Source organism: Hyla sarda, unplaced genomic scaffold (genome assembly GCF_029499605.1).
Source record: "Hyla sarda isolate aHylSar1 unplaced genomic scaffold, aHylSar1.hap1 scaffold_266, whole genome shotgun sequence".
Taxonomy (NCBI): Eukaryota; Metazoa; Chordata; class Amphibia; order Anura; family Hylidae; genus Hyla; species Hyla sarda.
In genome coordinates, this window is record NW_026609353.1 from 87023 (window position 1) to 113932 (window position 26910).

The window sequence follows — 26910 nt, forward strand, 5'->3', positions numbered from 1 at the left end:
GCAGCAATGCTTATTCAATACCGCCAGCAGATGGAGACACTGGGGGATAATTTTCTAAGGATTTATACTGATTTTTCCTGTCTGAATTTGTCGCACAGAAAGTTGCAGGCCAAATATGTGTGACATTTCTGCGACTTTAGCTTCTAGAGCATTTTTACAACATTATACATAGGTGCTGAATACATAAAAAGCGACTGTTCAGCGACAGACAAGTCGCATCGGCTGAAAGTAGGCCAGAATGTCAGTCCATGTTGGAGCAGGTTTAGATACAGTCTAAAGCATAGATCTCAAAGTCTGTGCACAGAATTTAGCAAGGGCCTCGCACCTTCTGATGCATCAGGTAGGTGCACTATAGCATAGCCTAACCCTCTGTACTTTGGTCTATATTGATGCGGGACATAGACAGCCAGCTGATGACCAATCCATTAGTGCAATGGATGGCTGGAAGCATTTGTCTTTGCCTTTGCAATACCACAGAAGCAATGCATGGTCAATGTACAGCAATGACACACCTGTGTGAAAAGCCAGGAGACCCCCCCATGTTATGTTACATAGTTACATAGTTAGTACGGTCGAAAAAAGACATATGTCCATCAAGTTCAACCAGGGAATTAAGGGGTAGGGGTGTGGCGCGATATTGGGGAAGGGATGAGATTTAATATTTCTTCATAAGCATTAATCTTATTTTGTCAATTAGGAACATTCAGCACCCACCCGCTATCAAGGCAGCTGCCTATCATGTCATGCCCTACCTGCACAGGTGTGCTGGCTACTCAAATGATCCAATTAAGGAGGCCATTTAGTCAGCAGCAGCAGAAGTCCTGTGCCTGGACGCTCCAACAGCGGCCAGACACAAGCAGAAGCAGCAGAAGCAGCAGCAGCACCACCTTTTGTTTTTTGGCTGCAGCAGCAGCAGCAGCAGCAGCAGCAGCAAGGCCCACAGGGCTGGCTAGCTGGCTAGCCAGCAAGCAGGTAGCAATGAAAGTAGGAATCTTTCTTTTTAACCCTGTAAGGGGGTGGTGCACTGTACCCGAAGATACTGCCATATCGGGTCAATGCATAGGGCGACGGAAGCAAGCTTCGAAATCGGCCCCCGTTCTCAAAAATCCATTTAATATATGGTCCCCAGATAGGGGACGTATCAGATATTAAACTGATAAGAACAGATACTACACTTGATCTTAGCCAAAAGGCCGAGAAGCGATAACCGTGAAAGGGGCGGGCCCAACAAGGTCCCCTTCATGGGCACTATCACTGCTTGCTGTCAGGGAGGCTGCCAGACAATTTTCCATGCACACTCTGGGCTGGGGGGCAGTCAACCACCAGTACACACAGCAGAACCTAAACCCATACCATTATTGCTAAGCAGCAAGACAGGGGCCCATTGCACTCCCACGGGGCCTTTTTAAATGCAATCCATAACCCGGATTTGCCAGGAACCCTTCTTACTCCTCCTACTTGCATGTGACACTGGGCTTAGGATCTGCATAGGAAACACACACACAAGCACACACCTACCTTTGTTGCCTGCAGATGCCTCCTTGGCTGTCCCCAAACGGTATCAAACCAACACCCACGGGAAGCTGTAAGCATAGAGGACATGCCTGCACCCCATTGGACTTACCTGTGTGGGTTAAATCCGGGTTATTTGACAACCTATGGCGGTGATGGTTCTGCTCAGGCAGAGCAGTGCTGATGCTCCTCATAAAGCTGTCGCTGCTGTGAAGGTTCTAGGTGACATCACAATCCCTATGGTTACATACACAACAAAGCTGGGTTGTTGTTGTTTACACTCTGCAAGGCCTGTGGAAGTGAGTGACATCATAGCACTGTAGTTCTGAGGGTTCTAGATGGATGCAACAATCTCCTGTTGCTTCTATGAAGGCCATAATAGACGACATCACCAAACAGCTCCATAGTCACATACACAGCAAAGGAGAGATGTTGTTTACACCTAGTGATGTCAGTGGTATTGAGTGACATCACAGCACAGTGCTAAGGCTCCTGGGCCTGGACACAGCAGCGGCTGCAATATCTCAACGGAGAATACGTTTATATATATGTGTGTGTGTGCGCGTATATATATATATATATATATATATATATATATATATATATATATATATTTCTCCGCCGAAATCACTTTTAAACCCATTTCCACCTTTTTTTCCCTTCTCTTCCTCTTACTTTTTTTTCACGTTTTTTTACGTTTTTCTCCTTTTCGCCTCTTTTCTGGGCGTATTATTCTTCTTTTTCTTCTTTTTTTTCGTCTAATGCATACCCCATCAGTGCAGCAATGCTTATTCAATACCGCCAGCAGATGGAGACACTGGGGGATAATTTTCTAAGGATTTATACTGATTTTTCCTGTCTGAATTTGTCGCACAGAAAGTTGCAGGCCAAATATGTGTGACATTTCTGCGACTTTAGCTTCTAGAGCATTTTTACAACATTATACATAGGTGCTGAATACATAAAAAGCGACTGTTCAGCGACAGACAAGTCGCATCGGCTGAAAGTAGGCCAGAATGTCAGTCCATGTTGGAGCAGGTTTAGATACAGTCTAAAGCATAGATCTCAAAGTCTGTGCACAGAATTTAGCAAGGGCCTCGCACCTTCTGATGCATCAGGTAGGTGCACTATAGCATAGCCTAACCCTCTGTACTTTGGTCTATATTGATGCGGGACATAGACAGCCAGCTGATGACCAATCCATTAGTGCAATGGATGGCTGGAAGCATTTGTCTTTGCCTTTGCAATACCACAGAAGCAATGCATGGTCAATGTACAGCAATGACACACCTGTGTGAAAAGCCAGGAGACCCCCCCATGTTATGTTACATAGTTACATAGTTAGTACGGTCGAAAAAAGACATATGTCCATCAAGTTCAACCAGGGAATTAAGGGGTAGGGGTGTGGCGCGATATTGGGGAAGGGATGAGATTTAATATTTCTTCATAAGCATTAATCTTATTTTGTCAATTAGGAACATTCAGCACCCACCCGCTATCAAGGCAGCTGCCTATCATGTCATGCCCTACCTGCACAGGTGTGCTGGCTACTCAAATGATCCAATTAAGGAGGCCATTTAGTCAGCAGCAGCAGAAGTCCTGTGCCTGGACGCTCCAACAGCGGCCAGACACAAGCAGAAGCAGCAGAAGCAGCAGCAGCACCACCTTTTGTTTTTTGGCTGCAGCAGCAGCAGCAGCAGCAGCAGCAAGGCCCACAGGGCTGGCTAGCTGGCTAGCCAGCAAGCAGGTAGCAATGAAAGTAGGAATCTTTCTTTTTAACCCTGTAAGGGGGTGGTGCACTGTACCCGAAGATACTGCCATATCGGGTCAATGCATAGGGCGACGGAAGCAAGCTTCGAAATCGGCCCCCGTTCTCAAAAATCCATTTAATATATGGTCCCCAGATAGGGGACGTATCAGATATTAAACTGATAAGAACAGATACTACACTTGATCTTAGCCAAAAGGCCGAGAAGCGATAACCGTGAAAGGGGCGGGCCCAACAAGGTCCCCTTCATGGGCACTATCACTGCTTGCTGTCAGGGAGGCTGCCAGACAATTTTCCATGCACACTCTGGGCTGGGGGGCAGTCAACCACCAGTACACACAGCAGAACCTAAACCCATACCATTATTGCTAAGCAGCAAGACAGGGGCCCATTGCACTCCCACGGGGCCTTTTTAAATGCAATCCATAACCCGGATTTGCCAGGAACCCTTCTTACTCCTCCTACTTGCATGTGACACTGGGCTTAGGATCTGCATAGGAAACACACACACAAGCACACACCTACCTTTGTTGCCTGCAGATGCCTCCTTGGCTGTCCCCAAACGGTATCAAACCAACACCCACGGGAAGCTGTAAGCATAGAGGACATGCCTGCACCCCATTGGACTTACCTGTGTGGGTTAAATCCGGGTTATTTGACAACCTATGGCGGTGATGGTTCTGCTCAGGCAGAGCAGTGCTGATGCTCCTCATAAAGCTGTCGCTGCTGTGAAGGTTCTAGGTGACATCACAATCCCTATGGTTACATACACAACAAAGCTGGGTTGTTGTTGTTTACACTCTGCAAGGCCTGTGGAAGTGAGTGACATCATAGCACTGTAGTTCTGAGGGTTCTAGATGGATGCAACAATCTCCTGTTGCTTCTATGAAGGCCATAATAGACGACATCACCAAACAGCTCCATAGTCACATACACAGCAAAGGAGAGATGTTGTTTACACCTAGTGATGTCAGTGGTATTGAGTGACATCACAGCACAGTGCTAAGGCTCCTGGGCCTGGACACAGCAGCGGCTGCAATATCTCAACGGAGAATACGTTTATATATATGTGTGTGTGTGCGCGTATATATATATATATATATATATATATATATATATATTTCTCCGCCGAAATCACTTTTAAACCCATTTCCACCTTTTTTTCCCTTCTCTTCCTCTTACTTTTTTTTCACGTTTTTTTACGTTTTTCTCCTTTTCGCCTCTTTTCTGGGCGTATTATTCTTCTTTTTCTTCTTTTTTTTCGTCTAATGCATACCCCATCAGTGCAGCAATGCTTATTCAATACCGCCAGCAGATGGAGACACTGGGGGATAATTTTCTAAGGATTTATACTGATTTTTCCTGTCTGAATTTGTCGCACAGAAAGTTGCAGGCCAAATATGTGTGACATTTCTGCGACTTTAGCTTCTAGAGCATTTTTACAACATTATACATAGGTGCTGAATACATAAAAAGCGACTGTTCAGCGACAGACAAGTCGCATCGGCTGAAAGTAGGCCAGAATGTCAGTCCATGTTGGAGCAGGTTTAGATACAGTCTAAAGCATAGATCTCAAAGTCTGTGCACAGAATTTAGCAAGGGCCTCGCACCTTCTGATGCATCAGGTAGGTGCACTATAGCATAGCCTAACCCTCTGTACTTTGGTCTATATTGATGCGGGACATAGACAGCCAGCTGATGACCAATCCATTAGTGCAATGGATGGCTGGAAGCATTTGTCTTTGCCTTTGCAATACCACAGAAGCAATGCATGGTCAATGTACAGCAATGACACACCTGTGTGAACAGCCAGGAGACCCCCCCATGTTATGTTACATAGTTACATAGTTAGTACGGTCGAAAAAAGACATATGTCCATCAAGTTCAACCAGGGAATTAAGGGGTAGGGGTGTGGCGCGATATTGGGGAAGGGATGAGATTTTATATTTCTTCATAAGCATTAATCTTATTTTGTCAATTAGGAACATTCAGCACCCACCCGCTATCAAGGCAGCTGCCTATCATGTCATGCCCTACCTGCACAGGTGTGCTGGCTACTCAAATGATCCAATTAAGGAGGCCATTTAGTCAGCAGCAGCAGAAGTCCTGTGCCTGGACGCTCCAACAGCGGCCAGACACAAGCAGAAGCAGCAGAAGCAGCAGCAGCACCACCTTTTGTTTTTTGGCTGCAGCAGCAGCAGCAGCAGCAGCAGCAAGGCCCACAGGGCTGGCTAGCTGGCTAGCCAGCAAGCAGGTAGCAATGAAAGTAGGAATCTTTCTTTTTAACCCTGTAAGGGGGTGGTGCACTGTACCCGAAGATACTGCCATATCGGGTCAATGCATAGGGCGACGGAAGCAAGCTTCGAAATCGGCCCCCGTTCTCAAAAATCCATTTAATATATGGTCCCCAGATAGGGGACGTATCAGATATTAAACTGATAAGAACAGATACTACACTTGATCTTAGCCAAAAGGCCGAGAAGCGATAACCGTGAAAGGGGCGGGCCCAACAAGGTCCCCTTCATGGGCACTATCACTGCTTGCTGTCAGGGAGGCTGCCAGACAATTTTCCATGCACACTCTGGGCTGGGGGGCAGTCAACCACCAGTACACACAGCAGAACCTAAACCCATACCATTATTGCTAAGCAGCAAGACAGGGGCCCATTGCACTCCCACGGGGCCTTTTTAAATGCAATCCATAACCCGGATTTGCCAGGAACCCTTCTTACTCCTCCTACTTGCATGTGACACTGGGCTTAGGATCTGCATAGGAAACACACACACAAGCACACACCTACCTTTGTTGCCTGCAGATGCCTCCTTGGCTGTCCCCAAACGGTATCAAACCAACACCCACGGGAGGCTGTAAGCATAGAGGACATGCCTGCACCCCATTGGACTTACCTGTGTGGGTTAAATCCGGGTTATTTGACAACCTATGGCGGTGATGGTTCTGCTCAGGCAGAGCAGTGCTGATGCTCCTCATAAAGCTGTCGCTGCTGTGAAGGTTCTAGGTGACATCACAATCCCTATGGTTACATACACAACAAAGCTGGGTTGTTGTTGTTTACACTCTGCAAGGCCTGTGGAAGTGAGTGACATCATAGCACTGTAGTTCTGAGGGTTCTAGATGGATGCAACAATCTCCTGTTGCTTCTATGAAGGCCATAATAGACGACATCACCAAACAGCTCCATAGTCACATACACAGCAAAGGAGAGATGTTGTTTACACCTAGTGATGTCAGTGGTATTGAGTGACATCACAGCACAGTGCTAAGGCTCCTGGGCCTGGACACAGCAGCGGCTGCAATATCTCAACGGAGAATACGTTTATATATATGTGTGTGTGTGCGCGTATATATATATATATATATATATATATATATATATATATATATTTCTCCGCCGAAATCACTTTTAAACCCATTTCCACCTTTTTTTCCCTTCTCTTCCTCTTACTTTTTTTTCACGTTTTTTTACGTTTTTCTCCTTTTCGCCTCTTTTCTGGGCGTATTATTCTTCTTTTTCTTCTTTTTTTTCGTCTAATGCATACCCCATCAGTGCAGCAATGCTTATTCAATACCGCCAGCAGATGGAGACACTGGGGGATAATTTTCTAAGGATTTATACTGATTTTTCCTGTCTGAATTTGTCGCACAGAAAGTTGCAGGCCAAATATGTGTGACATTTCTGCGACTTTAGCTTCTAGAGCATTTTTACAACATTATACATAGGTGCTGAATACATAAAAAGCGACTGTTCAGCGACAGACAAGTCGCATCGGCTGAAAGTAGGCCAGAATGTCAGTCCATGTTGGAGCAGGTTTAGATACAGTCTAAAGCATAGATCTCAAAGTCTGTGCACAGAATTTAGCAAGGGCCTCGCACCTTCTGATGCATCAGGTAGGTGCACTATAGCATAGCCTAACCCTCTGTACTTTGGTCTATATTGATGCGGGACATAGACAGCCAGCTGATGACCAATCCATTAGTGCAATGGATGGCTGGAAGCATTTGTCTTTGCCTTTGCAATACCACAGAAGCAATGCATGGTCAATGTACAGCAATGACACACCTGTGTGAACAGCCAGGAGACCCCCCCATGTTATGTTACATAGTTACATAGTTAGTACGGTCGAAAAAAGACATATGTCCATCAAGTTCAACCAGGGAATTAAGGGGTAGGGGTGTGGCGCGATATTGGGGAAGGGATGAGATTTTATATTTCTTCATAAGCATTAATCTTATTTTGTCAATTAGGAACATTCAGCACCCACCCGCTATCAAGGCAGCTGCCTATCATGTCATGCCCTACCTGCACAGGTGTGCTGGCTACTCAAATGATCCAATTAAGGAGGCCATTTAGTCAGCAGCAGCAGAAGTCCTGTGCCTGGACGCTCCAACAGCGGCCAGACACAAGCAGAAGCAGCAGAAGCAGCAGCAGCACCACCTTTTGTTTTTTGGCTGCAGCAGCAGCAGCAGCAGCAGCAGCAGCAAGGCCCACAGGGCTGGCTAGCTGGCTAGCCAGCAAGCAGGTAGCAATGAAAGTAGGAATCTTTCTTTTTAACCCTGTAAGGGGGTGGTGCACTGTACCCGAAGATACTGCCATATCGGGTCAATGCATAGGGCGACGGAAGCAAGCTTCGAAATCGGCCCCCGTTCTCAAAAATCCATTTAATATATGGTCCCCAGATAGGGGACGTATCAGATATTAAACTGATAAGAACAGATACTACACTTGATCTTAGCCAAAAGGCCGAGAAGCGATAACCGTGAAAGGGGCGGGCCCAACAAGGTCCCCTTCATGGGCACTATCACTGCTTGCTGTCAGGGAGGCTGCCAGACAATTTTCCATGCACACTCTGGGCTGGGGGGCAGTCAACCACCAGTACACACAGCAGAACCTAAACCCATACCATTATTGCTAAGCAGCAAGACAGGGGCCCATTGCACTCCCACGGGGCCTTTTTAAATGCAATCCATAACCCGGATTTGCCAGGAACCCTTCTTACTCCTCCTACTTGCATGTGACACTGGGCTTAGGATCTGCATAGGAAACACACACACAAGCACACACCTACCTTTGTTGCCTGCAGATGCCTCCTTGGCTGTCCCCAAACGGTATCAAACCAACACCCACGGGAAGCTGTAAGCATAGAGGACATGCCTGCACCCCATTGGACTTACCTGTGTGGGTTAAATCCGGGTTATTTGACAACCTATGGCGGTGATGGTTCTGCTCAGGCAGAGCAGTGCTGATGCTCCTCATAAAGCTGTCGCTGCTGTGAAGGTTCTAGGTGACATCACAATCCCTATGGTTACATACACAACAAAGCTGGGTTGTTGTTGTTTACACTCTGCAAGGCCTGTGGAAGTGAGTGACATCATAGCACTGTAGTTCTGAGGGTTCTAGATGGATGCAACAATCTCCTGTTGCTTCTATGAAGGCCATAATAGACGACATCACCAAACAGCTCCATAGTCACATACACAGCAAAGGAGAGATGTTGTTTACACCTAGTGATGTCAGTGGTATTGAGTGACATCACAGCACAGTGCTAAGGCTCCTGGGCCTGGACACAGCAGCGGCTGCAATATCTCAACGGAGAATACGTTTATATATATGTGTGTGTGTGCGCGTATATATATATATATATATATATATATATATATATATATATATATATTTCTCCGCCGAAATCACTTTTAAACCCATTTCCACCTTTTTTTCCCTTCTCTTCCTCTTACTTTTTTTTCACGTTTTTTTACGTTTTTCTCCTTTTCGCCTCTTTTCTGGGCGTATTATTCTTCTTTTTCTTCTTTTTTTTCGTCTAATGCATACCCCATCAGTGCAGCAATGCTTATTCAATACCGCCAGCAGATGGAGACACTGGGGGATAATTTTCTAAGGATTTATACTGATTTTTCCTGTCTGAATTTGTCGCACAGAAAGTTGCAGGCCAAATATGTGTGACATTTCTGCGACTTTAGCTTCTAGAGCATTTTTACAACATTATACATAGGTGCTGAATACATAAAAAGCGACTGTTCAGCGACAGACAAGTCGCATCGGCTGAAAGTAGGCCAGAATGTCAGTCCATGTTGGAGCAGGTTTAGATACAGTCTAAAGCATAGATCTCAAAGTCTGTGCACAGAATTTAGCAAGGGCCTCGCACCTTCTGATGCATCAGGTAGGTGCACTATAGCATAGCCTAACCCTCTGTACTTTGGTCTATATTGATGCGGGACATAGACAGCCAGCTGATGACCAATCCATTAGTGCAATGGATGGCTGGAAGCATTTGTCTTTGCCTTTGCAATACCACAGAAGCAATGCATGGTCAATGTACAGCAATGACACACCTGTGTGAAAAGCCAGGAGACCCCCCCATGTTATGTTACATAGTTACATAGTTAGTACGGTCGAAAAAAGACATATGTCCATCAAGTTCAACCAGGGAATTAAGGGGTAGGGGTGTGGCGCGATATTGGGGAAGGGATGAGATTTAATATTTCTTCATAAGCATTAATCTTATTTTGTCAATTAGGAACATTCAGCACCCACCCGCTATCAAGGCAGCTGCCTATCATGTCATGCCCTACCTGCACAGGTGTGCTGGCTACTCAAATGATCCAATTAAGGAGGCCATTTAGTCAGCAGCAGCAGAAGTCCTGTGCCTGGACGCTCCAACAGCGGCCAGACACAAGCAGAAGCAGCAGAAGCAGCAGCAGCACCACCTTTTGTTTTTTGGCTGCAGCAGCAGCAGCAGCAGCAGCAGCAAGGCCCACAGGGCTGGCTAGCTGGCTAGCCAGCAAGCAGGTAGCAATGAAAGTAGGAATCTTTCTTTTTAACCCTGTAAGGGGGTGGTGCACTGTACCCGAAGATACTGCCATATCGGGTCAATGCATAGGGCGACGGAAGCAAGCTTCGAAATCGGCCCCCGTTCTCAAAAATCCATTTAATATATGGTCCCCAGATAGGGGACGTATCAGATATTAAACTGATAAGAACAGATACTACACTTGATCTTAGCCAAAAGGCCGAGAAGCGATAACCGTGAAAGGGGCGGGCCCAACAAGGTCCCCTTCATGGGCACTATCACTGCTTGCTGTCAGGGAGGCTGCCAGACAATTTTCCATGCACACTCTGGGCTGGGGGGCAGTCAACCACCAGTACACACAGCAGAACCTAAACCCATACCATTATTGCTAAGCAGCAAGACAGGGGCCCATTGCACTCCCACGGGGCCTTTTTAAATGCAATCCATAACCCGGATTTGCCAGGAACCCTTCTTACTCCTCCTACTTGCATGTGACACTGGGCTTAGGATCTGCATAGGAAACACACACACAAGCACACACCTACCTTTGTTGCCTGCAGATGCCTCCTTGGCTGTCCCCAAACGGTATCAAACCAACACCCACGGGAAGCTGTAAGCATAGAGGACATGCCTGCACCCCATTGGACTTACCTGTGTGGGTTAAATCCGGGTTATTTGACAACCTATGGCGGTGATGGTTCTGCTCAGGCAGAGCAGTGCTGATGCTCCTCATAAAGCTGTCGCTGCTGTGAAGGTTCTAGGTGACATCACAATCCCTATGGTTACATACACAACAAAGCTGGGTTGTTGTTGTTTACACTCTGCAAGGCCTGTGGAAGTGAGTGACATCATAGCACTGTAGTTCTGAGGGTTCTAGATGGATGCAACAATCTCCTGTTGCTTCTATGAAGGCCATAATAGACGACATCACCAAACAGCTCCATAGTCACATACACAGCAAAGGAGAGATGTTGTTTACACCTAGTGATGTCAGTGGTATTGAGTGACATCACAGCACAGTGCTAAGGCTCCTGGGCCTGGACACAGCAGCGGCTGCAATATCTCAACGGAGAATACGTTTATATATATGTGTGTGTGTGCGCGTATATATATATATATATATATATATATATATATATTTCTCCGCCGAAATCACTTTTAAACCCATTTCCACCTTTTTTTCCCTTCTCTTCCTCTTACTTTTTTTTCACGTTTTTTTACGTTTTTCTCCTTTTCGCCTCTTTTCTGGGCGTATTATTCTTCTTTTTCTTCTTTTTTTTCGTCTAATGCATACCCCATCAGTGCAGCAATGCTTATTCAATACCGCCAGCAGATGGAGACACTGGGGGATAATTTTCTAAGGATTTATACTGATTTTTCCTGTCTGAATTTGTCGCACAGAAAGTTGCAGGCCAAATATGTGTGACATTTCTGCGACTTTAGCTTCTAGAGCATTTTTACAACATTATACATAGGTGCTGAATACATAAAAAGCGACTGTTCAGCGACAGACAAGTCGCATCGGCTGAAAGTAGGCCAGAATGTCAGTCCATGTTGGAGCAGGTTTAGATACAGTCTAAAGCATAGATCTCAAAGTCTGTGCACAGAATTTAGCAAGGGCCTCGCACCTTCTGATGCATCAGGTAGGTGCACTATAGCATAGCCTAACCCTCTGTACTTTGGTCTATATTGATGCGGGACATAGACAGCCAGCTGATGACCAATCCATTAGTGCAATGGATGGCTGGAAGCATTTGTCTTTGCCTTTGCAATACCACAGAAGCAATGCATGGTCAATGTACAGCAATGACACACCTGTGTGAACAGCCAGGAGACCCCCCCATGTTATGTTACATAGTTACATAGTTAGTACGGTCGAAAAAAGACATATGTCCATCAAGTTCAACCAGGGAATTAAGGGGTAGGGGTGTGGCGCGATATTGGGGAAGGGATGAGATTTTATATTTCTTCATAAGCATTAATCTTATTTTGTCAATTAGGAACATTCAGCACCCACCCGCTATCAAGGCAGCTGCCTATCATGTCATGCCCTACCTGCACAGGTGTGCTGGCTACTCAAATGATCCAATTAAGGAGGCCATTTAGTCAGCAGCAGCAGAAGTCCTGTGCCTGGACGCTCCAACAGCGGCCAGACACAAGCAGAAGCAGCAGAAGCAGCAGCAGCACCACCTTTTGTTTTTTGGCTGCAGCAGCAGCAGCAGCAGCAGCAGCAAGGCCCACAGGGCTGGCTAGCTGGCTAGCCAGCAAGCAGGTAGCAATGAAAGTAGGAATCTTTCTTTTTAACCCTGTAAGGGGGTGGTGCACTGTACCCGAAGATACTGCCATATCGGGTCAATGCATAGGGCGACGGAAGCAAGCTTCGAAATCGGCCCCCGTTCTCAAAAATCCATTTAATATATGGTCCCCAGATAGGGGACGTATCAGATATTAAACTGATAAGAACAGATACTACACTTGATCTTAGCCAAAAGGCCGAGAAGCGATAACCGTGAAAGGGGCGGGCCCAACAAGGTCCCCTTCATGGGCACTATCACTGCTTGCTGTCAGGGAGGCTGCCAGACAATTTTCCATGCACACTCTGGGCTGGGGGGCAGTCAACCACCAGTACACACAGCAGAACCTAAACCCATACCATTATTGCTAAGCAGCAAGACAGGGGCCCATTGCACTCCCACGGGGCCTTTTTAAATGCAATCCATAACCCGGATTTGCCAGGAACCCTTCTTACTCCTCCTACTTGCATGTGACACTGGGCTTAGGATCTGCATAGGAAACACACACACAAGCACACACCTACCTTTGTTGCCTGCAGATGCCTCCTTGGCTGTCCCCAAACGGTATCAAACCAACACCCACGGGAGGCTGTAAGCATAGAGGACATGCCTGCACCCCATTGGACTTACCTGTGTGGGTTAAATCCGGGTTATTTGACAACCTATGGCGGTGATGGTTCTGCTCAGGCAGAGCAGTGCTGATGCTCCTCATAAAGCTGTCGCTGCTGTGAAGGTTCTAGGTGACATCACAATCCCTATGGTTACATACACAACAAAGCTGGGTTGTTGTTGTTTACACTCTGCAAGGCCTGTGGAAGTGAGTGACATCATAGCACTGTAGTTCTGAGGGTTCTAGATGGATGCAACAATCTCCTGTTGCTTCTATGAAGGCCATAATAGACGACATCACCAAACAGCTCCATAGTCACATACACAGCAAAGGAGAGATGTTGTTTACACCTAGTGATGTCAGTGGTATTGAGTGACATCACAGCACAGTGCTAAGGCTCCTGGGCCTGGACACAGCAGCGGCTGCAATATCTCAACGGAGAATACGTTTATATATATGTGTGTGTGTGCGCGTATATATATATATATATATATATATATATATATATATATATATATATATATATATATTTCTCCGCCGAAATCACTTTTAAACCCATTTCCACCTTTTTTTCCCTTCTCTTCCTCTTACTTTTTTTTCACGTTTTTTTACGTTTTTCTCCTTTTCGCCTCTTTTCTGGGCGTATTATTCTTCTTTTTCTTCTTTTTTTTCGTCTAATGCATACCCCATCAGTGCAGCAATGCTTATTCAATACCGCCAGCAGATGGAGACACTGGGGGATAATTTTCTAAGGATTTATACTGATTTTTCCTGTCTGAATTTGTCGCACAGAAAGTTGCAGGCCAAATATGTGTGACATTTCTGCGACTTTAGCTTCTAGAGCATTTTTACAACATTATACATAGGTGCTGAATACATAAAAAGCGACTGTTCAGCGACAGACAAGTCGCATCGGCTGAAAGTAGGCCAGAATGTCAGTCCATGTTGGAGCAGGTTTAGATACAGTCTAAAGCATAGATCTCAAAGTCTGTGCACAGAATTTAGCAAGGGCCTCGCACCTTCTGATGCATCAGGTAGGTGCACTATAGCATAGCCTAACCCTCTGTACTTTGGTCTATATTGATGCGGGACATAGACAGCCAGCTGATGACCAATCCATTAGTGCAATGGATGGCTGGAAGCATTTGTCTTTGCCTTTGCAATACCACAGAAGCAATGCATGGTCAATGTACAGCAATGACACACCTGTGTGAACAGCCAGGAGACCCCCCCATGTTATGTTACATAGTTACATAGTTAGTACGGTCGAAAAAAGACATATGTCCATCAAGTTCAACCAGGGAATTAAGGGGTAGGGGTGTGGCGCGATATTGGGGAAGGGATGAGATTTTATATTTCTTCATAAGCATTAATCTTATTTTGTCAATTAGGAACATTCAGCACCCACCCGCTATCAAGGCAGCTGCCTATCATGTCATGCCCTACCTGCACAGGTGTGCTGGCTACTCAAATGATCCAATTAAGGAGGCCATTTAGTCAGCAGCAGCAGAAGTCCTGTGCCTGGACGCTCCAACAGCGGCCAGACACAAGCAGAAGCAGCAGAAGCAGCAGCAGCACCACCTTTTGTTTTTTGGCTGCAGCAGCAGCAGCAGCAGCAGCAGCAGCAAGGCCCACAGGGCTGGCTAGCTGGCTAGCCAGCAAGCAGGTAGCAATGAAAGTAGGAATCTTTCTTTTTAACCCTGTAAGGGGGTGGTGCACTGTACCCGAAGATACTGCCATATCGGGTCAATGCATAGGGCGACGGAAGCAAGCTTCGAAATCGGCCCCCGTTCTCAAAAATCCATTTAATATATGGTCCCCAGATAGGGGACGTATCAGATATTAAACTGATAAGAACAGATACTACACTTGATCTTAGCCAAAAGGCCGAGAAGCGATAACCGTGAAAGGGGCGGGCCCAACAAGGTCCCCTTCATGGGCACTATCACTGCTTGCTGTCAGGGAGGCTGCCAGACAATTTTCCATGCACACTCTGGGCTGGGGGGCAGTCAACCACCAGTACACACAGCAGAACCTAAACCCATACCATTATTGCTAAGCAGCAAGACAGGGGCCCATTGCACTCCCACGGGGCCTTTTTAAATGCAATCCATAACCCGGATTTGCCAGGAACCCTTCTTACTCCTCCTACTTGCATGTGACACTGGGCTTAGGATCTGCATAGGAAACACACACACAAGCACACACCTACCTTTGTTGCCTGCAGATGCCTCCTTGGCTGTCCCCAAACGGTATCAAACCAACACCCACGGGAAGCTGTAAGCATAGAGGACATGCCTGCACCCCATTGGACTTACCTGTGTGGGTTAAATCCGGGTTATTTGACAACCTATGGCGGTGATGGTTCTGCTCAGGCAGAGCAGTGCTGATGCTCCTCATAAAGCTGTCGCTGCTGTGAAGGTTCTAGGTGACATCACAATCCCTATGGTTACATACACAACAAAGCTGGGTTGTTGTTGTTTACACTCTGCAAGGCCTGTGGAAGTGAGTGACATCATAGCACTGTAGTTCTGAGGGTTCTAGATGGATGCAACAATCTCCTGTTGCTTCTATGAAGGCCATAATAGACGACATCACCAAACAGCTCCATAGTCACATACACAGCAAAGGGCAAAGGAGAGATGTTGTTTACACCTAGTGATGTCAGTGGTATTGAGTGACATCACAGCACAGTGCTAAGGCTCCTGGGCCTGGACACAGCAGCGGCTGCAATATCTCAACGGAGAATACGTTTATATATATGTGTGTGTGTGCGCGTATATATATATATATATATATATATATATATATATATATATATATATATATTTCTCCGCCGAAATCACTTTTAAACCCATTTCCACCTTTTTTTCCCTTCTCTTCCTCTTACTTTTTTTTCACGTTTTTTTACGTTTTTCTCCTTTTCGCCTCTTTTCTGGGCGTATTATTCTTCTTTTTCTTCTTTTTTTTCGTCTAATGCATACCCCATCAGTGCAGCAATGCTTATTCAATACCGCCAGCAGATGGAGACACTGGGGGATAATTTTCTAAGGATTTATACTGATTTTTCCTGTCTGAATTTGTCGCACAGAAAGTTGCAGGCCAAATATGTGTGACATTTCTGCGACTTTAGCTTCTAGAGCATTTTTACAACATTATACATAGGTGCTGAATACATAAAAAGCGACTGTTCAGCGACAGACAAGTCGCATCGGCTGAAAGTAGGCCAGAATGTCAGTCCATGTTGGAGCAGGTTTAGATACAGTCTAAAGCATAGATCTCAAAGTCTGTGCACAGAATTTAGCAAGGGCCTCGCACCTTCTGATGCATCAGGTAGGTGCACTATAGCATAGCCTAACCCTCTGTACTTTGGTCTATATTGATGCGGGACATAGACAGCCAGCTGATGACCAATCCATTAGTGCAATGGATGGCTGGAAGCATTTGTCTTTGCCTTTGCAATACCACAGAAGCAATGCATGGTCAATGTACAGCAATGACACACCTGTGTGAACAGCCAGGAGACCCCCCCATGTTATGTTACATAGTTACATAGTTAGTACGGTCGAAAAAAGACATATGTCCATCAAGTTCAACCAGGGAATTAAGGGGTAGGGGTGTGGCGCGATATTGGGGAAGGGATGAGATTTTATATTTCTTCATAAGCATTAATCTTATTTTGTCAATTAGGAACATTCAGCACCCACCCGCTATCAAGGCAGCTGCCTATCATGTCATGCCCTACCTGCACAGGTGTGCTGGCTACTCAAATGATCCAATTAAGGAGGCCATTTAGTCAGCAGCAGCAGAAGTCCTGTGCCTGGACGCTCCAACAGCGGCCAGACACAAGCAGAAGCAGCAGAAGCAGCAGCAGCACCACCTTTTGTTTTTTGGCTGCAGCAGCAGCAGCAGCAGCAGCAGCAGCAAGGCCCACAGGGCTGGCTAGCTGGCTAGCCAGCAAGCAGGTAGCAATGAAAGTAGGAATCTTTCTTTTTAACCCTGTAAGGGGGTGGTGCACTGTACCCGAAGATACTGCCATATCGGGTCAATGCATAGGGCGACGGAAGCAAGCTTCGAAATCGGCCCCCGTTCTCAAAAATCCATTTAATATATGGTCCCCAGATAGGGGACGTATCAGATATTAAACTGATAAGAACAGATACTACACTTGATCTTAGCCAAAAGGCCGAGAAGCGATAACCGTGAAAGGGGCGGGCCCAACAAGGTCCCCTTCATGGGCACTATCACTGCTTGCTGTCAGGGAGGCTGCCAGACAATTTTCCATGCACACTCTGGGCTGGGGGGCAGTCAACCACCAGTACACACAGCAGAACCTAAACCCATACCATTATTGCTAAGCAGCAAGACAGGGGCCCATTGCACTCCCACGGGGCCTTTTTAAATGCAATCCATAACCCGGATTTGCCAGGAACCCTTCTTACTCCTCCTACTTGCATGTGACACTGGGCTTAGGATCTGCATAGGAAACACACACACAAGCACACACCTACCTTTGTTGCCTGCAGATGCCTCCTTGGCTGTCCCCAAACGGTATCAAACCAACACCCACGGGAAGCTGTAAGCATAGAGGACATGCCTGCACCCCATTGGACTTACCTGTGTGGGTTAAATCCGGGTTATTTGACAACCTATGGCGGTGATGGTTCTGCTCAGGCAGAGCAGTGCTGATGCTCCTCATAAAGCTGTCGCTGCTGTGAAGGTTCTAGGTGACATCACAATCCCTATGGTTACATACACAACAAAGCTGGGTTGTTGTTGTTTACACTCTGCAAGGCCTGTGGAAGTGAGTGACATCATAGCACTGTAGTTCTGAGGGTTCTAGATGGATGCAACAATCTCCTGTTGCTTCTATGAAGGCCATAATAGACGACATCACCAAACAGCTCCATAGTCACATACACAGCAAAGGAGAGATGTTGTTTACACCTAGTGATGTCAGTGGTATTGAGTGACATCACAGCACAGTGCTAAGGCTCCTGGGCCTGGACACAGCAGCGGCTGCAATATCTCAACGGAGAATACGTTTATATATATGTGTGTGTGTGCGCGTATATATATATATATATATATATATATATATATATATTTCTCCGCCGAAATCACTTTTAAACCCATTTCCACCTTTTTTTCCCTTCTCTTCCTCTTACTTTTTTTTCACGTTTTTTTACGTTTTTCTCCTTTTCGCCTCTTTTCTGGGCGTATTATTCTTCTTTTTCTTCTTTTTTTTCGTCTAATGCATACCCCATCAGTGCAGCAATGCTTATTCAATACCGCCAGCAGATGGAGACACTGGGGGATAATTTTCTAAGGATTTATACTGATTTTTCCTGTCTGAATTTGTCGCACAGAAAGTTGCAGGCCAAATATGTGTGACATTTCTGCGACTTTAGCTTCTAGAGCATTTTTACAACATTATACATAGGTGCTGAATACATAAAAAGCGACTGTTCAGCGACAGACAAGTCGCATCGGCTGAAAGTAGGCCAGAATGTCAGTCCATGTTGGAGCAGGTTTAGATACAGTCTAAAGCATAGATCTCAAAGTCTGTGCACAGAATTTAGCAAGGGCCTCGCACCTTCTGATGCATCAGGTAGGTGCACTATAGCATAGCCTAACCCTCTGTACTTTGGTCTATATTGATGCGGGACATAGACAGCCAGCTGATGACCAATCCATTAGTGCAATGGATGGCTGGAAGCATTTGTCTTTGCCTTTGCAATACCACAGAAGCAATGCATGGTCAATGTACAGCAATGACACACCTGTGTGAACAGCCAGGAGACCCCCCCATGTTATGTTACATAGTTACATAGTTAGTACGGTCGAAAAAAGACATATGTCCATCAAGTTCAACCAGGGAATTAAGGGGTAGGGGTGTGGCGCGATATTGGGGAAGGGATGAGATTTTATATTTCTTCATAAGCATTAATCTTATTTTGTCAATTAGGAACATTCAGCACCCACCCGCTATCAAGGCAGCTGCCTATCATGTCATGCCCTACCTGCACAGGTGTGCTGGCTACTCAAATGATCCAATTAAGGAGGCCATTTAGTCAGCAGCAGCAGAAGTCCTGTGCCTGGACGCTCCAACAGCGGCCAGACACAAGCAGAAGCAGCAGAAGCAGCAGCAGCACCACCTTTTGTTTTTTGGCTGCAGCAGCAGCAGCAGCAGCAGCAGCAGCAAGGCCCACAGGGCTGGCTAGCTGGCTAGCCAGCAAGCAGGTAGCAATGAAAGTAGGAATCTTTCTTTTTAACCCTGTAAGGGGGTGGTGCACTGTACCCGAAGATACTGCCATATCGGGTCAATGCATAGGGCGACGGAAGCAAGCTTCGAAATCGGCCCCCGTTCTCAAAAATCCATTTAATATATGGTCCCCAGATAGGGGACGTATCAGATATTAAACTGATAAGAACAGATACTACACTTGATCTTAGCCAAAAGGCCGAGAAGCGATAACCGTGAAAGGGGCGGGCCCAACAAGGTCCCCTTCATGGGCACTATCACTGCTTGCTGTCAGGGAGGCTGCCAGACAATTTTCCATGCACACTCTGGGCTGGGGGGCAGTCAACCACCAGTACACACAGCAGAACCTAAACCCATACCATTATTGCTAAGCAGCAAGACAGGGGCCCATTGCACTCCCACGGGGCCTTTTTAAATGCAATCCATAACCCGGATTTGCCAGGAACCCTTCTTACTCCTCCTACTTGCATGTGACACTGGGCTTAGGATCTGCATAGGAAACACACACACAAGCACACACCTACCTTTGTTGCCTGCAGATGCCTCCTTGGCTGTCCCCAAACGGTATCAAACCAACACCCACGGGAAGCTGTAAGCATAGAGGACATGCCTGCACCCCATTGGACTTACCTGTGTGGGTTAAATCCGGGTTATTTGACAACCTATGGCGGTGATGGTTCTGCTCAGGCAGAGCAGTGCTGATGCTCCTCATAAAGCTGTCGCTGCTGTGAAGGTTCTAGGTGACATCACAATCCCTATGGTTACATACACAACAAAGCTGGGTTGTTGTTGTTTACACTCTGCAAGGCCTGTGGAAGTGAGTGACATCATAGCACTGTAGTTCTGAGGGTTCTAGATGGATGCAACAATCTCCTGTTGCTTCTATGAAGGCCATAATAGACGACATCACCAAACAGCTCCATAGTCACATACACAGCAAAGGGCAAAGGAGAGATGTTGTTTACACCTAGTGATGTCAGTGGTATTGAGTGACATCACAGCACAGTGCTAAGGCTCCTGGGCCTGGACACAGCAGCGGCTGCAATATCTCAACGGAGAATACGTTTATATATATGTGTGTGTGTGCGCGTATATATATATATATATATATATATATATATATATATATATATATATATTTCTCCGCCGAAATCACTTTTAAACCCATTTCCACCTTTTTTTCCCTTCTCTTCCTCTTACTTTTTTTTCACGTTTTTTTACGTTTTTCTCCTTTTCGCCTCTTTTCTGGGCGTATTATTCTTCTTTTTCTTCTTTTTTTTCTTCTTTTTTTTCGTCTAATGCATACCCCATCAGTGCAGCAATGCTTATTCAATACCGCCAGCAGATGGAGACACTGGGGGATAATTTTCTAAGGATTTATACTGATTTTTCCTGTCTGAATTTGTCGCACAGAAAGTTGCAGGCCAAATATGTGTGACATTTCTGCGACTTTAGCTTCTAGAGCATTTTTACAACATTATACATAGGTGCTGAATACATAAAAAGCGACTGTTCAGCGACAGACAAGTCGCATCGGCTGAAAGTAGGCCAGAATGTCAGTCCATGTTGGAGCAGGTTTAGATACAGTCTAAAGCATAGATCTCAAAGTCTGTGCACAGAATTTAGCAAGGGCCTCGCACCTTCTGATGCATCAGGTAGGTGCACTATAGCATAGCCTAACCCTCTGTACTTTGGTCTATATTGATGCGGGACATAGACAGCCAGCTGATGACCAATCCATTAGTGCAATGGATGGCTGGAAGCATTTGTCTTTGCCTTTGCAATACCACAGAAGCAATGCATGGTCAATGTACAGCAATGACACACCTGTGTGAACAGCCAGGAGACCCCCCCATGTTATGTTACATAGTTACATAGTTAGTACGGTCGAAAAAAGACATATGTCCATCAAGTTCAACCAGGGAATTAAGGGGTAGGGGTGTGGCGCGATATTGGGGAAGGGATGAGATTTTATATTTCTTCATAAGCATTAATCTTATTTTGTCAATTAGGAACATTCAGCACCCACCCGCTATCAAGGCAGCTGCCTATCATGTCATGCCCTACCTGCACAGGTGTGCTGGCTACTCAAATGATCCAATTAAGGAGGCCATTTAGTCAGCAGCAGCAGAAGTCCTGTGCCTGGACGCTCCAACAGCGGCCAGACACAAGCAGAAGCAGCAGAAGCAGCAGCAGCACCACCTTTTGTTTTTTGGCTGCAGCAGCAGCAGCAGCAGCAGCAGCAGCAGCAGCAAGGCCCACAGGGCTGGCTAGCTGGCTAGCCAGCAAGCAGGTAGCAATGAAAGTAGGAATCTTTCTTTTTAACCCTGTAAGGGGGTGGTGCACTGTACCCGAAGATACTGCCATATCGGGTCAATGCATAGGGCGACGGAAGCAAGCTTCGAAATCGGCCCCCGTTCTCAAAAATCCATTTAATATATGGTCCCCAGATAGGGGACGTATCAGATATTAAACTGATAAGAACAGATTTTTTTTTTTTTTTACATTTTTATTGAAAAAACTCAAAAACTTAAATACATCACAAAAAATGTTTACAATACATCAAATACTGTTTTCCATAAATGTAAATTCCACATAGCTAATGCTTTTTTCTGCCCATATCTCTTTTTATCAATTAAATAGTACAAGTAAACTTCACTGTATATCATCTTCAAACATTCTTTTTCACAAATAAAATCTCTTTTGAAGACAAGGATATTACGAACTTTCCATAATACATTTTTTGTACAGTTGATAAAAATCCACAAAATTCTCTCTTTTTCTTTCATAACTCCATCACTTTTGCCATATAAAACAACTTCATGATTTAAAACTTTTAGACCTGTTAGGAATTTCAATAAAGAACCAATTAGTCTAAAAACCTTTTGTGCAAAATAACAATTCCAGAAAAGGTGCAAAACAGTTTCATCTATATTGCAATTATCCCGGGGACAGACACATACAGCATTTAGACCTCTTCTATATTGGAAAAATCTTACCGGAAGACACTCATGGATAATCATCCATGCTAAATCCTTGTGCTCATTAAAAAGATATGGCTCGTTTACCTTTTTCCATATTTGTACACACCTATTATAAGAAAAATTAGAGACCATACATATTTCTTCTTGCAAATTTAACTGTACTTCTATCTTGCGAGCATCCCTCAAGGTTAACAAGTCAAAGTCTTTAAGGTTATACATACGTATAATTTTTTCTAAGATGGCATAATGTTTAGGCGGAGTTAAAAGTACAGGAGAAGATAATGATAAAAACACCCATTCTCTTTTTCTAAAAATATGTCCCGCAGAGTACTTTAAAAAACAGGACCATACACTTTTCATAAAAAGTCCCCTAAAACACCAACTAAAAAACCTTAAGTATAAAAATTTTCTAATACAGGGAACCTGTTTTCCTCCATTTTTTTGTGACTTATACATAGTATCTCTTTTTAATTTTTCTGCTTTAGAACTCCATAGAAACTCAAAGAGAATCCTCTGAAGTTGCCTAGACATAAGTTCATTAGGAGGATAAATCATATTTAAATAGAGCATAATGGGTATTAGCATAGCCTTAATCACCAAAATTTTACCTTCTAAGGATAATTTCCTAAGGGACCAAAAGTCTACCTTTTTCTTTACCTTTTCTTTTACCATTAGCCAACTTTCCTCACCATTGTTATTTTTATCAAAGATGACTCCAAGGATTTTTATTTTTTCTGACTGTAATTTTAGGTTTGGTATTTGCACGTTTTCCCATTTACCTATATAAAAACAGTCACATTTAGATAAATTAAGTTTAAAAGCAGAAGCTTTACAAAAGAAATCAGTAACATCAACAACTCTTTGTAAAGAGAAGGCACTTTCACAAAAAACATTAATATCATCCATATAGCCACACACTTTAAGGGTGGCATTATTACCTCCAGGAACTGGCACTCCTTTTATTATTTTATCATTCCTTATTAAGTTTAACAGAGGTTCTATTGCACATATAAACAGTATAGGAGACAGAGGGCAGCCTTGCTTTACCCCTGATGATAAATTAATAAAATCTGTAAGGAAACCATTTATTAAAATCCTGCTAAAAGAACCTTTATATAAGAGAGCAATTTGCTTAATAAATATGTTAGGAAAACTTATGCGTTGTAAAACCATCCATAAAAAACAATGTGATACTCTATCGAACGCTTTATGAAAATCTAGAGATAGAATGGCTAGATTTTGATTCCGCTCTTGCTGATACCATATGACGTCCCTAATAGCATTTAAAGGTTCAGCTACACTCCTTCCTGGGACACCACATACCTGATCCACATGGATGACCTTGTACAAAAACGGCTTCATTCTGTTAACAAAAATTTTTGACATAATCTTATAATCAACATTAAGAAGCGTAATTGGTCTCCAATTTTCTAAGCTGTTCCTATCCCCCTTTTTGGGGATCAGAGACACTATACCACTCCTCCAAGATAAAGGTAGAACATCAGAATTAAAAGCCTCCTTAAAAATATTAAGCAAATCATCTTTAAAAATTTCCCAAAAGGTTTTATAAAACTCTACAGGAAGTCCATCAGAACCTGGTGTTTTACCTGTGGATAAACTTTTAGCAGCAATTTCTAATTCTTGGCATCTTACTTCTGTGCAAAGTGCATCTTGGTCCTCCTTACTTAAACCACAATCTAAAGTGCTTAGGAGAAAATTAGCAGCAGATATATCAATGGGTTTCTCATTAAACAGATCTTGATAAAAGGATTTAGCTTTGGATAACATTCCTACATTAGTAGTTTCATCCTCAATGTTAATCATTAACTTTTTTGTTTCCATTACCTTTTTAAAAAAGAATCTTGTACACTTTTCATCCTTCTCTTTACATTCAACTTTGGAGTTAAAAATTATTTCTTTCCCTTTGTTAGTTATAGCCTTCTGAATATCACTTTTAACACTTAAAATCAGATCGTCTACATATACACCCAGCTCTTTGAGTTGATAATAGGTTTGTAGTTTTGTGTTAAGATCTCTATACCATTTCAATTTCTCTTTTGTTTTTTTAACACCCATCTTAATAAAATACTCTTTAAATTTTACCTTGCAGAATTCCCACCATGCTAAAAGAGAATTAAAATTAGTCCTTGAGTTCTGCAATTTTTTAAAAAGATGGATAAAATTACATTTAATTTCTTCATCTTCAAGCAAAGAGACATTCAGACGCCAGACTCCTTTGGCTCTGCAAACCCCATCAAACTTACATGTAGCAGATAAAATCTTATGATCTGAAAAAAAGGTAGAAGTCAATTGCATATTCCCATAAAATGCAAATCCAGAAGCAAAAATATAATCAATCCTTGACATATAAAGGCTATTCCCCCAGGTATACCCAGGGTCATTAGGGAAAGAGGTTCTCCACAAATCTTTTAAATTAAAATCAACTATAAAATCCTTTAGTTGTTTTTCAGTCTTATCTTTCCTTTGTTCAGATCCTCCAGCCCGCTCCTCTCCTGCCATTATACAATTAAAATCACCAGCGATGATAAGCGGGGATGAACCCGGTAAATAAAACTGAATTTTCTCTAATAAATCAGATCTTTCATCCTTATCTGGAGAGGCATATACATTTAAAAGTCTCATATTCATGTCATTATAAATAATATGAACGAGCAGGGCTCTACCGGGTACAATGTCTGTGAAGGAGGTAACTTTATACTCACTGCTCTTGAACAGTATGCCAACACCAGTCACTTTCCTCTCATTATCCCCTGACCACACAGACGGGCCAAGAGTCCATTCAGATCTCAAAGATGAATAATTGATATCATAATCAATGGCACATTCCTGTAAAAATAAAATGTCTGTAGGCAAAGAAGACAAGAAAGAGAATAAAGCAGCCCTCCTCTCCGGGCTCTTCAAACTCCTCACATTGAAGGAGGAGATATTAACACTTGGTAGCTCCTGGGTCATTCATTATCCTCAGACAAAGAACCCCAATCTGCAGGTGGTGACACAAATTCCTCAATATTAACAGGGTCGGATGCTGTTATAACCTTTTGGCAGACAATCTCCACATTCCCCTCGTCTGCACTAACTCGACCACTCCTTTTGATGTTAAGGCCCTTTTCCTCTTTCCGGTCTCTGCTTTTCCTCTTTCGCCGTTCTTCTACATCCATCTCCTCTGTATCCCTTCTGGGCGGTCCAGGACCCTCAACTTCCATGAGAGGAGAACCCCTCACTTCTGTCTCAGGTCCTACGACCTTCCCCGGGGACACAATGCTTTTGGAGACATGAGCCACAGCAGGTATCACAGGAATTCCGGTAGCAGAAGACTCAGGCATCACTTTCAGGGTGTGGGTCTTAGGCACAGGCACAGCATCCATGGAGCTCTTCCTCATCGAGGGACCAGCCGACGTAGCCACAATATTGGCCCAGGAGCGTTGAGGACAATCCTTAAAAGCGTGTCCTTTCTGCTTACACACATTACACAGAATCTCATTTTGACAGTCCAAAGTGGTGTGGCCTTTTTGGCCACATCTTTTGCAAATAACCACTTCCTCTTTGCAAGATTCTTGTGTATGACCATATTCATGGCATTTCCTGCAATAATACGGCATCCCAGGGTAGAATAAATAGCCACGTTTACGCCCAATTAAAAAATTTGCAGGTGGGCGACACAGACCTCCAATTCCTCTCACATCTTCTCTGAACTTAACAGCAAACTTATGCTTTCCAGTCCAAAAGTCCATTGCATTCATTATTTTATGAGAGTATTTGACTTCCGCACAATATTGGTTTAAAAATAAGACAATGTCTCTTATATCCACGTATGGATCGTGCATAGTAACCACCAGTGGAACATCGCCATTAGAATATAGAGCAATCAAAACAAGTCCTTTCATATCCTCCTCATTGGCAAGCTCCCGAACTTTCTCAAACATATGGTCACATGCAGATGCGGAAGTCAAGGTAAGAATGAAAAGTCCTTTACCTGGGTCTTTTAGGCAAAACACATCTTCTCTCTGAATGTGCAATAAATCCAGCATAATTCTCTTGACAAAAAATTCCAAAGTCATCTTCTCCTTTTTCTCCTCATCCACTTCAATACGGAAGGTGTTCTTAATCCGAGTTTCAGTATGCGCAGCAAACCTAAGGGTCGCCATGGGGGATCGCCTTCCCGTTCTTTGTAAGTCCTCCTCCTATAGCAGCATGAGGCTTAAGACGGCTAAAAAAACGCCGATGCCTCAAGGCCGAAGGTTCGACGAACTCAGAGCCCCTTGACAAGATACAAGATCTTAGCCAAAAGGCCGAGAAGCGATAACCGTGAAAGGGGCGGGCCCAACAAGGTCCCCTTCATGGGCACTATCACTGCTTGCTGTCAGGGAGGCTGCCAGACAATTTTCCATGCACACTCTGGGCTGGGGGGCAGTCAACCACCAGTACACACAGCAGAACCTAAACCCATACCATTATTGCTAAGCAGCAAGACAGGGGCCCATTGCACTCCCACGGGGCCTTTTTAAATGCAATCCATAACCCGGATTTGCCAGGAACCCTTCTTACTCCTCCTACTTGCATGTGACACTGGGCTTAGGATCTGCATAGGAAACACACACACAAGCACACACCTACCTTTGTTGCCTGCAGATG

General features: G+C 44.4%; 10 non-coding genes across 10 annotated transcripts; all 10 read right to left on the reverse strand.

Annotated features, from left to right (window-relative positions):
• Nucleotides 1-1014: 1014 nt before the first annotated feature.
• On the reverse strand, nucleotides 1015-1205 carry LOC130324817 (U2 spliceosomal RNA). Its single transcript, XR_008869752.1, has one exon. It is a non-coding gene; the product is annotated as a U2 spliceosomal RNA (small nuclear RNA).
• A 2096-nt stretch (nucleotides 1206-3301) lies between these two features.
• Nucleotides 3302-3492, reverse strand: LOC130324818 (U2 spliceosomal RNA). Its single transcript, XR_008869753.1, has one exon. It is a non-coding gene; the product is annotated as a U2 spliceosomal RNA (small nuclear RNA).
• Nucleotides 3493-5576: 2084 nt separating this feature from the next.
• On the reverse strand, nucleotides 5577-5767 carry LOC130324819 (U2 spliceosomal RNA). The gene has a single exon (XR_008869754.1). It is a non-coding gene; the product is annotated as a U2 spliceosomal RNA (small nuclear RNA).
• A 2093-nt stretch (nucleotides 5768-7860) lies between these two features.
• Nucleotides 7861-8051, reverse strand: LOC130324820 (U2 spliceosomal RNA). The gene has a single exon (XR_008869755.1). It is a non-coding gene; the product is annotated as a U2 spliceosomal RNA (small nuclear RNA).
• A 2094-nt stretch (nucleotides 8052-10145) lies between these two features.
• Nucleotides 10146-10336, reverse strand: LOC130324821 (U2 spliceosomal RNA). The gene has a single exon (XR_008869756.1). It is a non-coding gene; the product is annotated as a U2 spliceosomal RNA (small nuclear RNA).
• Nucleotides 10337-12418: 2082 nt separating this feature from the next.
• Nucleotides 12419-12609, reverse strand: LOC130324822 (U2 spliceosomal RNA). Its single transcript, XR_008869757.1, has one exon. It is a non-coding gene; the product is annotated as a U2 spliceosomal RNA (small nuclear RNA).
• A 2107-nt stretch (nucleotides 12610-14716) lies between these two features.
• Nucleotides 14717-14907, reverse strand: LOC130324823 (U2 spliceosomal RNA). Its single transcript, XR_008869758.1, has one exon. It is a non-coding gene; the product is annotated as a U2 spliceosomal RNA (small nuclear RNA).
• A 2108-nt stretch (nucleotides 14908-17015) lies between these two features.
• LOC130324824 (U2 spliceosomal RNA) lies at nucleotides 17016-17206 on the reverse strand. The gene has a single exon (XR_008869759.1). It is a non-coding gene; the product is annotated as a U2 spliceosomal RNA (small nuclear RNA).
• A 2087-nt stretch (nucleotides 17207-19293) lies between these two features.
• On the reverse strand, nucleotides 19294-19484 carry LOC130324825 (U2 spliceosomal RNA). The gene has a single exon (XR_008869760.1). It is a non-coding gene; the product is annotated as a U2 spliceosomal RNA (small nuclear RNA).
• A 2124-nt stretch (nucleotides 19485-21608) lies between these two features.
• Nucleotides 21609-21798, reverse strand: LOC130324775 (U2 spliceosomal RNA). The gene has a single exon (XR_008869722.1). It is a non-coding gene; the product is annotated as a U2 spliceosomal RNA (small nuclear RNA).
• Nucleotides 21799-26910: the final 5112 nt, after the last annotated feature.